At 33.6% G+C, this 13,144-nt stretch overlaps 1 protein-coding gene across 4 annotated transcripts in view; it reads left to right on the forward strand.

Moving 5' to 3' along the window:
* BRINP3 (BMP/retinoic acid inducible neural specific 3) overlaps window positions 1–13,144 on the forward strand; it is a 536,581-nt gene that overhangs the window by 448,549 nt on the left and 74,888 nt on the right. The window lies entirely within an intron of this gene.

Raw genomic sequence — 13,144 nt, forward strand, 5'->3', positions numbered from 1 at the left:
CACTGGCTTTTATATCCTTAATGATGAATTGACAGCAATGTGTCCTCGAGTGCATTAAAATGGTTAAATTCAGATATTCCCCAAAGCAGTGGTATGACAGGAAAACATATACGCTCAACTCATTTGTCTCTATGTGTGCTATCAGAATCAATAAATCATGTGTAGGTAGTCACCAGATAATTCTTGAGAAAAGCAAATAAAAACATCACCCACAAGCAAAAAAATGAACATAGTAATGTTCTTACTTTTCTAGAAATGGAAATGTTTATTATTATACATTTTGAAAAATAAAACTATGAAATGTTATTATATTTACTAGTTCATATTGCAAAGATCATTTGTTTTATGAACTGTCAAAACTGTCATGCAAGGATGGAAAGTTTTTATGAGGGGAAACAGATTTTATATTATTTCGCTCCATTGTTCCAAGACAAGTAGGATGTATTTTTTTTGAGATTTAAGTAAGTGAAAAGTAAAGTAAGTAAAACTGGTTTTATTTATCTGAGTTCAAGAAAGCAAATAAACAAACAAAAAAATTCAAAAGACAAGTGCTGCCTGGCAATTCTGAAGCTATAAAGCTCTGTCTGTACCATATGGCGTCTTTGTATTAAATACAGGAACTTTAACTTGATGCCCAAATTAATAAGAAAAGGAAGAATCGTAAGGAATTATTACAGTCTCATTTCTCTGGGAAAAAAAATAAACAAAAAGGGATATTGTAACTTTTTTTTTTTTGAAGTTTCACTGAAAAAAATGGGTCATTAGGAGACTTGAAACTGAAACCATAGTCTATAACCCTCTCATTTTGGCAGCTTTATCTACAGAGCATTGATCAATTTTGTGCTGTTTATTTGGGTCCTTGGCAGATGCAGGCATTTTTTTCTTGATCATATTTCTTGTCCAAGTTTTCCAACTTGTTTTTCTTCACTATCCACTATGTTAATTCATTTACCACCTAATATTAATGAACTCTTTGCCCTAGTTTGGCTTTCCATAACTGATTTGGTCTACTTGATATATCATCTTATTAGGAGAAATTAAAATGAGGGGATGGGAATCCTTAACAACAGTTTTTGTTAATTTTTTTTCAATTGCTAAATCTTATCTTTTCTAACTCCATAAATTGTCTCCAGTTCATGTCTTTTTCTTCACTAACACATCCATAAGCTCTAGTTCAGGCCCTCCTTACCTAATGCCTATACTGTAACAACTATTTGTCTAAATGGTCTTCCTACCTCAAGTTTCTCTTATTTCTAATCTATCCACTTGGGTGCCAAAGTGATTTTTCATAAATCATTGATCTGATCACATCATTTCCTTACTCAGTAAACTTCAATGGCTCCCTATTAACTTTTGGGATCAAATATAAATTTTTCTTTAAGTTATTCAAAATTCTTCATTCCCACATTTCCAATCCTCTTATAAACTACTCCCTTTCATGCAGTCTATGATCTTACAATATTAGACTATTTGTTCCTTGCAAATGATATTCCATCTACATCTCAAGGACTTTGCATTGGCTGTCCCTTACATCCTACATGAAATCACTTTTTAGAATCTCTGTCTTCAGCACTTAAAATTACACCATCCATAGGAATCCTTTCCTAGTTCTCTCAGCTGTTAGTTCTTCCTTTCTAAGATTCCATCTATTCTGTATGTATCTTACACCATACTGTTTCATTAATGCTACGTGAGCAGCTACTGTGGATATATATATATATTTTTTTTAAGGATTGAATTGCATAGTATATATGTGTGTGTATGCATATATATTTACGTATATATAGTAAGTACAATAGGCATTCTATTTTTTATCCTGTAACACAGATAAACACAATACACAGGAGGGCTGCTAGCACAGGTTTACTCTTAATCTGCCCAAGGGGTTTCTGGCAGTCCTTAAATCATTGCCTATCTTATCCCCCTAATGCACCTGCCCCCCAAGAAATTTGCAAAAAGTAATCTAAGAATATTTGCTGGGGAAGGGCCAGAAGAGACTCGTGCACTGATTTCATCTGAGAGCCTTTTGCTTCCCTGGGATTGTTGCTGAGGCCAAAGCAACTAGCTGGGACTCTATCTAGTCTCTTCACAAGGGTTGCTGATAATGGGCAGCATTCCCTAATCACCCTTCTCTCAGGGCTGGGGGGGCAACTCCCTTACCTCTCCTTGAGGTCAATTGAGACAGGCACAGCTTATGCATTCCCCTAAATCCCCTCAAGCCTCAGTGGGGGTCAGTTGAGGCAAACACAGATTCCCCCCAAGTCTTGATGGGGGCCAATCAAGTCACACACACCATTCCAGTTTGTGAATTCAACCCTAAGGGTTCTCCCCATTCATTGACTAGTGCCCACCTGCTTTATAGGGCAACAGAAAAAGAAGGCATCTTGCCAGCAGTAGCCTCACAAGTTTACATAACATGACTCATCTAATGAGTGGGAACAAGAGAGGGCCATGGATCCTGGAGAGCTGAACTCCAAGAAATAATTCACTTTAAACATATTTATAAACATCACATATTATATGTACATTCCATAAAATATACATTATTTACATTAAAATTATAACTAGCATTTATATATTTCCAAGTTCTGCAAAATGATTTTTTGTGTGATAGCTTTTTTAATCCTTACAACAATCCTATGAGAGGGATACTATTATAAACTTCATTTTACAAAGGAAGAAACTGACACTGAAAGAGGTTAAATGACTTGTCCAGGGTCACACAGCTAGTAAAAGACTGAGCCAAGACTCAAATTTAAGACTGACTCCAAGTCCAGCACTTTATTCACAGCTCAACTAGCTTTTCTCACTCATTAGAAAACTATCTTCTTAAGGGCAAGGATTATTAATGCTTTATTCTTTGTACTTAGCATGGTTCCTGGCACATAATATGAAATAGAGTCTACCATGTAATTTCACTATTATAGGGAAACTTCCTCTACCAGTTATATTTGGCTTGCAGTTTTGTAGTCTCAGAGTTTTTAACTTGTAGTAAACTTAGAGTCTTTAGCTTGTAATCTTAAGAGTTTTGCCTAAGAAACTAAGAGGTAAAATAACTTACTTATGCAGAGTGACACAACTAATATATATGTCAGGAGCTTTTTTCCTGGCTAAATATCTTTTCCCTGCACTAGAAATTTATAAATCCTTGTTGGTTGATGGATGGAGAAGTATAATACAAAATAATATAACATATAAATTCTTCTATTAGATAAAATATTTTTGAAATTCTTTTAATTCTTATTTTCCCTAGCTTGATACATTACAATGTAAAATGCTCAAATGGTCAAATGTTTCTGTGACCTCATCAATGGGAATCTGATGATTGCCTATCTGTGTGTACTTAATACTCTGTCATTCATGCTCCTATCTTTTTATGCTTGTACCTGAATGTACTTCCATTATTGGGTACAATTTTGGCTTTTCACTTTATATTCTGAGGTTATCAGTGGAGACCATGAATTTCCCTTCAGTTAAGGTGTTGGTGCTCAAAATTTGATCAGTGCATTTTTTTCAATCATACTTTTTTTGATGTTTCTGTCTTCTTAATCCTCCTCCTTTTTCTTCCTTCCTCACTTTCTTCTCTTCCTCTTTATCTTTCTGTATTCACTCCTTCCCTCCCTCTTCCTTTCTTGCCTTCTTTTTTCCCTTTTCCTTCCTTCCTTCCTTCCTTCCTTCCTTCCTTCCTTCCTTCCTTCCTTCCTTCCTTCCTTCCTTCCTTCCTTCCTTCCTTCCTTCCTTCCTTCCTTTTTTCCCTCCCTCCCTCCTTCCTTCCCTCTCTCCCTCCCTCTCTCCCTTTTGGGGCCTTTGATTTACAGAGAAATTTGGAATTATTAAAGTTTGAGGCAGGGAAGAAAAAGACTATGTTAATAAGGAAAATCTCTTACACTTAGGATTTTCAGGTTAGAGTCACAATTGTATTTAAACAGTTGACTGATGGTTCATATGCTTTCTGTCATTCTGAAAGAGGGTAAAGGACAGTGGGGTAAAGGAATAGGAACCACAGCGGTTTCTTTCCTTTGTAGAAATTTTCTCCCAGTCTTCACTGTAATGGTTATACATCCCTGGTGGACTTTCTGTCAAACTCGAATATTCTAAAATGATTTGAGAATAAATAGGAAAATATATTCTTTAAAATTTCCAGTGAATGATTTGGGTACCATTTTAATGGCAGTGGAAGACTAGGTTATATAGGGTAATGGAGGAGGGTAAAGTGGTCCTATAATATTTTTAAGGCACAATATTCATCAAAATTCTGTCATCAATTAAATTTCCTTAGTTAATTCATTGGAAGACGCCTATTGAATCTTTGCCATTATGTTTTTTGAGCAAGCTCTTCAGCGTGTGATAATCAGACCACCACTAGGTGGCTTACTCCTGTTGGGATTCAGTCTCTTTTCAAATAAACTAAAGCAAGCTGTCCAGTTCCCTTATGGCCAGTATCTACAGCTACTAATAGCAAGAATGTTCTGTGATCCCAGGGGGAAAGCAAAACAAACAAACAAAACAACAATTAGCATAGGATTTTATATTATTGTTCTTTATTCAAAGAGTGAACTTGCTCCAAATTACAGATTCTAGGGATTCCCAGACTGGAGTGTGAAAAACAGTAATTAGAATAATATTTGGTAAATAAATGTATTAGTCTGTTAAAATTATTCTCTTTATTTCTTATGGGCACTTTATAATTTATTTCCTTCCATATTGAATATTGTAAATATTTGAAGGATTATTGAAATCCAAGGATCAAAAAAAGTTGGGATTCTCTAATATCATCAATATTCCCAAAAGATGTTATATGTGACTATCTTTATTTTATTGATGACAAAGGTGACGATTTAAGATCTGGTTCCTTTGATGTCAAGAAGTGATATGAGATTTGGCCCATTCTATTCCTGTTCTAATAACGTAGGCATTTTTTTTTTTTATACTGTGGTGGTATCACTTTTGGTTTTGTCTTTAAATGTTACATACCCAATGAATATTAGCTGAATTGAAATAGATGAATTTTATTTAATATTTTTAATATATCCTATTCAATTGGTCATTTAAACTGTTAGAAAAATTAATATACAATGTAGGGCCTGAACATTGTTATTTCTAAATTTAATTTACTCAAAACTGTTGTATTTAAACATGGTACTTATTACTATAAGCATGCATTTAGACATTTTCAAAATTGGTTATAATAAATTTAGACCTGTTTCTGTTATGTAAAGTTCAATAAGCTAATATTTTATAAAGAATGCCCAATGCATTTGAGAGCTTTTTAAATTTTTTAAAATAAGATTCGATCAAAAATATGCCTGCGAAATAGTCACTTCAGATGGATTTTAAAGTTTTCTGTGATTAGGACAGTTGCCGTCTTAAAAAGTGAACTTGATCTTCCTTATCATTCTGCCTAGCAGTCTGAGTTAAAGAATAGATGAATAAATCGTCTCAAGACCCATTCCCATGCAGCAGTCAGCCTGGTTGTGATTGATGATGGATGGCAATAAGAAATCCAAAGGCTATCCAAAATGCTTCTGTAGAAGGCCTTCACCTGATTAGCTGAACTAGTTGGTCTAAAAAAAAAAATCCAGAATAGTCCATAGCTGCAAGGCAGAATGACTGAGGATTGAATTGATTGTGGACATAAGATAATCATAGATGACCCTTAGATACATCCGCAATGTTGTTAAGCAAAACTTTCCTCCCAAGGGGCAACCTTAAACGTAGAATAAATTGCATTACATACTTTTATGTTTAATCTCCAGTGTTAACATTTTTCCATCACCTTCTTTAGTCTAGAAAATCAATAAAATAATGAATCAAGCCCAGATTTTTAACATTTACCCATTCCTGAGGTAGGAAGATTTACACTGAAAAGTTAACAATCGGCCCTCCGGAGCCAGTTCCACCTAGCTCCAGCAAAGCTTTTGTCAGAGGTGTATTATATGCCAACAATTTATATGATTGTTAATGCAATAACAAAAACATTAATGTAAACTATTAATTGGACTCCTCTCGTCCTGCCTCTATGCATGTACACACACATATACATACAACCCCTCTACAAATAAAAACTATTTCATTCAACATGCATGTTCAAGTGTGGTATGCTACAAATTTTCATTTGCTATATGTAACATGAAGTGGAATCTTACTAGACAAATGTCAGTAGATATTCTCGTATTTCAAAATGTAGGTCTCATCATGTCAACTCCCTTCCCCAGACATACTCAATAATCTCCAATGGGCCCCCATTGCTTCCAGGGGCAAATAAAAAATGCTCTTTCAGATCCAAAGTCTTTCATAACCTACTCCCTTCCCACCTTGCAGTCTTTTTGCATATCATGCCCTGACATATACACTTCGGTCCAGTAATACTGTTTTCTTGCTACTCCATAAGCAAGATACTCTTATGTCTCCACTCTGGGAATTCTTTCTGGCTATCTTCTTGGCCTGGTATGCTCCTTCTCCTCTGTAATACTGTGATATTATCATCCCAATTTTATAGATGAGGAAACTGAGGTTCAAAGAAATGAACTGAATTGATCACATAGGATCAAATGTGGGAAGCAGAGTTAGAATCCAGATTTCTCCTGACACCAAGTTCTCCCACATTTTCTGCTATATCACAAAACCCTCAAAGGACAAATGTAATAGGTATCTACATTTTACAGACTGAACCTTAGAGGGGGAAAGTGACTTCTTTTCAGTGCCAGAGGCGGGATTAAACCCTTGTTCTCTCTTGACTGTAATCCCTTCTTTCTACCATGCTGTTCAGATAAAACTTCATACGATTCATCATTACATTGAAACTTTGAGGTATTACATCCATTGAGATCTAGAATTTTAAAAGAAATAAAATTGACATGCGATTGACTCCTTATTTTGTCTTAATGTCCATAATTCCACCATGTATCTGCTATACATATGGTCTAATGTTCTTCTTGCTTAAATTTTAGTTCTTTTTGGAGCTTCTTTTTCCCTTGATCCTCTCCCCCACTCATGACAATCAACATCTAATATCAGTTGATTAAAATTAGTCCTAATTGACTAATTAATTTGTTCCCTTTTATAACCAACCTCTAACCTCTTAGAAAATAGATCCCTATTAAATTCCCACTTCTTTCTGATTCACTGGGTACAAGATGACTTCCCTTAGCCTTTATTTCCTATGTGCTTATTAAAAGAACATACCATAGAAATGGGATAATTTACTCCTTAGCTTTTTCCTTCTGTCTTCTATTTCTTTCCAACTAGGACTTTTTTTAACATTTGTTTGTTTATTTTTATTTCTCCCTCCTAATTTGAACTGAGACTGCTTATTTATCAAACTTTTTTTCTTCCTAGGCACCTTCACACTTGTTTAAACTATTAAATATTGATAAACATGCATCATATTGCAGATTTTCACTTTAAAAACATTCCAGATAGCCAAGTTTGTACAATTTAGAAATTTAACTTTACATTCCATTTCAATTCTGACCTCAGAGCAGCCTCACTGCTGTTATGCAGAGTAAAATACAGTACAAAAATAGTACTATGAACATTTGGGAGGGAGATATCTCTAAATTTGTTCATCTTATGTTTCTTTTGAACTTGGACACACAGTACATTGACCCCCCCCCCCCCCCAACATTGTAGTATTGTTTTGGTCCTCTTTGAATACGAAGAACAACCATACAACACATTATATCAGTTGTTTTATTTGCTGGGCAAATTCCTTTACTCTTTGCATTTTGTGGGGTTTATTCTGATACTTTAGGTTCTTGAGGTTGTCAGAAAAAAAGTGACATAAAATAGTATTGGTTTCATTTTGAAAATGGAGAAGCAAAGGTCACTAAGGAATTGTGAACATCTGTGATGAATGCAATAGCTAGAAATGTTGAAACTTCTCTCACCCTAAAAGTAATGTTCAATACAATTCATTCTTTAAAAAAAAATAAAATGAATAAATCTCCAATCCCATGGGGTTATTCACTTTTTGTATTTTACTCACAAAAACTTGAGTGGGAAACTATAATACATTCATTTTGACTGCAAAAGCTAGTATGTGTGTATACGTGTATATACACATGGCATTTGTATGTGTGTATGCAAACTGATTTTTGGAGTACTAATACAAGGTTAAGTACACTTCTTGGAATTAATACAGTATTTTAGTATATGAGGGCCTTCTCATTGTTATATTGATTTCTTGTCATGATTTCAGTGTGCTCTCAAGCTCTTATTAAATCTCATATGTGGAAACAGTTAGCACCCTTCTGACAGTTTATGGTAAAATTGGGAAAGTACTAGAATACAGCATAAGGAAACATACGATAGGTGTTATGAGAATGTTGTTATGGGCCAGAAATGTTAAACTAACAATGAACAACACGGTGGTGAAACCCAAGATAGATGAAGAGATGATGAAAGACTACATAGATGTCCTTGACATGTTAAGCTACCAGGATTGAGTGAATAAACAAGCAAAACAAAACCTAACTATATTTCCTGAAATGCTGAAAGAATGTATAAATGAGATTCCTGTCCCATTGTTGGTTTATGATCTTTGGAAGATTGAGGAAAATAAGAGGAATGACAGGATCAGAAAAAAGTAAATATTATTTTCAAAACTGAAAGGGCAGATTCTCTAAACAATAGGTAGATGTACTTGATTTGATTCCTGGCAAAATTCGAGAGCTTTTTTGAAGGAATGATGTGTAAGGATCTGGAATGGATAATTGTAATTGTTTAAAACAATTAACATGGCTTTAGTAAGAACAAGTTATAGAGAAATATAGATTTCTTTCTTTTCTTTTTTTTATCAGGATTACTAGAGTAGCAGATTAAGGGAATACTAGATTTCACCAAAACATTTCATAAAAAAAAATTTTCATCTTATCCCTGTGAATAATATGGAGACATGAGGATAGGTAAAAGTTAATTTAGTATTATTTAGATAATACCAATGAGTTATTATTAAAGAGTTAATGGCAATGTAGAGATAAAGCTTTCTAGTGGAATGGTCCAAGGATAAATCCTTCATCTTGTGCTATTCAATATGTTTTCAACAATTTAGAAAAAAGCTTCACTAAATCATATATAAGAATCCCTGTGGGTCACATAATAATTTAGAAAACTAAAATGTAATTTTACCTAAGTTTTATTGTATTTTTGTTTATTTTAAATATTTCCCAATTGCATTTTAATCTGATTTGAAACTTTTAGATAGACAAAAATAATTTAATTAAAAATTATTATAATGTTTATAAGTAAAATGTTCTACCCTCAGATTTTTTTAAAAATCAACTTCAAAAGTTAAGAAAGTGAGAGAAGGGAGTGGCTAGAATAGAGTTAATATGTTTTGATAGATTACTGCCTCAATATGAACCGATACTATAATGTTTCAGCCCTTCCATCCCCAAATAAAACCAAGTATTATATTACAATATATTTAGAAAGTCATAACATATGGAATGTGTGATAGTATTTCTCTGGCCAACCTATATTTGTAGTATCATACTAGCTAGTAATTATGTAAAAATGCCCTCATTTGCTTCTTACAAATAACCTTCTGAGATAGGTGCTGTGATTATCCTCACTGTATAGATGAGAAAAATGAGACAGACAAAGGTTAAGGGACTTACCCAAGTCACATAGCTCATGAGTGTCTGAGGCAGGATGTGCATTCAGGGCTTCCTGACTCCATGCCTATTGCTCTATCTACTATCCTGGCTAGCTGTCTAGTGTTATTTTTAATTTGGGGAATTTTAAAAAGGTTATTGACATACTAGAGTAAATCCAGAGAAAAGCAATCCACATGATATAGGATTCAAGAACATTTCAATTGAAACATTTATACTGATGGACCTGGAGAGAGAGTAAACAAGGTGGAGGGAATCTATGATAACTGTATTAATTTATTTGAAGAGGTGTCATTAGAAAGAGATATTATATTTTTGCTTGATCTCCAAAGGCAATAATCTTAGAAACAATGGGTATGAGATTCAGAGAAGCATATTTAGACTTGATTTCTAAGGAAAAAACAAACAACCAGCTTTCCAGTCATTTGAGCTATCCAGAATTTGAGTGGGTTACTTTGGGTGACAGTTAATTTTCCCAAACTGAAAGTTTTCAGTAGAATAAATTGGATGACTGATGACTTATCAACAATAGAAAATTTCTTTTTAGAAGGATATTTGGTGAGGTATAGGTGGAAAGTGAGGACTTTTGAAATCTTTTCCATTTTAGGTTCTGAGATTATCTTTTTGGAGGAAAGATCCTCAGCAAGATAAAACATGTGCTTGCTTAAGGTAGTACTGAAGATGTATATGACCCCATTTCTAGTTAAATGCTACTCTGTATTGTTCTGTCAAAAAAAGGAAATTAAAAACTAAATAAAAAATGATAAAGTGTAAATTATTTTAATAGTAGTGTAAAAGTGAGGGATATATAAACAAAGAAATCACCAACTCCTTTCTTAAAGTATAAACTAGATATAGACAAGTTCTCAATCAGTTTGAGTCAAATCATTTCTTCACTGGATGATAACAAAGAAGGACACATATGAAATATCTTGTGATTAGCTGAAATCATATAAAATACCTCTGAGCTTGTGTAGAACATGGTAAAGCCATTTTGGAATGACACATTCCAGCAATAATGAACCAAGTGGTGGTCTAATCTGCTGACAAAAGACAACTGAAAGAAAATTTTCTTCAAATGCAGAGGGTTGAATTTCTTTTCTCTCTCTCTACTCTCCCCTTGTTGCTAAGACAACTTTGTGAACCTTGAAAGGGAGAAGGACCTGGAGAACCTGTGGATATTGGTAGCAGTATCTGCAGAACAACTGTTGGTGACAGTATGTGCATCCAGGTCTGAGAGTGACCTCAAGGACAAAATACCACATCCTGGAAAGGCAGATTTTAGACTCTGCAACCTTACTATGTATGTTTTGAAGCCCAGCAGGGAGGTAAACCTATGTAGAATTCCATGAAGTTTCTGCAAAAGGAGAAAAGAACTGCCCTACTTTGGGAAGATGATTCTGTAAAACGTGTCCTTACTATATCTGCTTAGTGAATACTCATTCTAAAAGCTAATTGAATTGAACTCTGCTGACTAATGTTAATATGAAGCACACTGGTACATCATGAGCAATAGTTAGAAATCCCAGCAATCTTTAGAAATGATTTTAAAATTCTGAGGAGAGAAACAGCCAGTCTCCCTCAGGGAATTAAACCTGCCATTTGGAGTAGGAGTTGTCAAGAAAGTGCTCAAGAAAGAATATTATGATAGTTTTTTTAATAAACTTAATGGAGGTATTCCTTCCAAAAATTGTGACATAGACATATTTCCTTTCCAATAATCCCTGCTACTATGAAGTATTTGTGATGAATTTCTTCTATTCTAAGTGCTTAAATCAGAGATGTTTCTACATTAAGGTAGCAATAATAGTTTTTTTTTTTTTGAAAACCAAAATTGCTTATTGAAATAAATCTACTTTTACATAATTGGTTTTCGTTTATATCATGAAGACTTGTTTTTTACATTTACTAATCTTTTGTTATAAAAAGAAACAGGAATATATGTGTGTATATTTTAGATGAATATAATATTATATATACATATATGCTATATCTATGTATATATGCTGTGTGTGTGTGTGTGTGTATATATATGTATGTATGTATGTATTCAGAAGTATTGTATGAACTTAAGAGTTCTTGAGAAAGTTCAGATGCCAAATGGTTATTTTTCTACCAAAGGCTGGACATAGGAGGTATGTTTCATTTTTTTCCATTAAGTGTTTTCAATAAAGTTTGCCCTTTGGCTTTTCATAGGTGCAAAATACCTTCATAGGCAGCAAGCATAATTTGGTGATATGTGTTTATTAGAGTATTTTTATTAACTGATGATTTTGAATTATATGCAGCTTAAGTCATTCTGAAATGAAAAGAGAGACCATGTTGCCAATTCTAGGTAGCACATTTTGGGAATTAATAAAGGAAAGTAAATATAGAACAGTAAAAAGAACAACATGAGGCAGATACAACAATAAAGCATTGGAAGAAATCCCATTTTGCTGGGCACATTAGAAAAATGTAAATCCATAGCAACAAATTATAGTTTTCAAACTACAAATAATAGAAATGGCATAAATTTTAATGTACCTACCAGAAGCTTTATATAAACATTTTTCATATATAAAATGTAAATGTATGTGAGCAAAAAGTTTATCATATATGAATATTATGTGTGTTTACATATACTATTATAATATTTTATCTACATAATTCCATATTAAAAATCCCATTAAAAACATATATAGACATGAGCATAATGTCACAGTGCTTTGCAATTTAAAAATCATGTTTCTACAAATTGTTTTGCTTAATACCCTTATATACTCACAGACAACTCTTAACACGAGGGATGAAATTAACTCTCCAATAGATGAAAAAATGATTTTCAGAGATACAATGTAATTTGTCTTTGATGTTCCATACAGTAAATAGTAGTACCTAATCAATGATTTCATTAATGCAAACATACTGCTATATCCACTACACCATGTTGCCACTAATACTATACTTGGACAATTCAAAGGTATTAAAGATGAGAATTTATCTCATAAAATAAGATAGAGCATTGACTTATAGGGATGGAACACTCAAATCCTCTGTGTTTCTTTGTGGATATACATTTCAAAACAATTGTCTGGCTAATAATAATTAAACCTTATTTTCTTTTTTTAATTAATCTATTTTTTTCTCAGTTTTCAACAATCACTCCCATAAGTTTTAAATCTTCTCTTCCTCTCCACTCCCTCACTCCCTGAGACGACATGAAATCTTATATGGGTTCCACACATATATTCTTATCAAACACATTTTCACATTAGTCATGTTACATAGGGAATGGGAGAAGCTATGAGAAAACATAAAACAAAACATAGCGCACGAGAAAGTAGTCTGCTTCATTTTGCGTTCCAATTCCACAGTTCTTTCTCTGGATGTGGATGGCATTTTGCATCGAGTCCTTTGGGAATGTTTTAGGTCCACCAGAAACAGTCCTCACACACTGTGTCTGATACTGTGTACAATGTTCCCTTTGTTCTGCTCATTTCACTCAGCATCACTTCCTATAAGTCCTTCCAGGCCTCTCTGAAGTC

This window comes from Notamacropus eugenii, chromosome 2 (assembly GCF_028372415.1).
Source record: "Notamacropus eugenii isolate mMacEug1 chromosome 2, mMacEug1.pri_v2, whole genome shotgun sequence".
NCBI lineage: Eukaryota > Metazoa > Chordata > Mammalia > Diprotodontia > Macropodidae > Notamacropus > Notamacropus eugenii.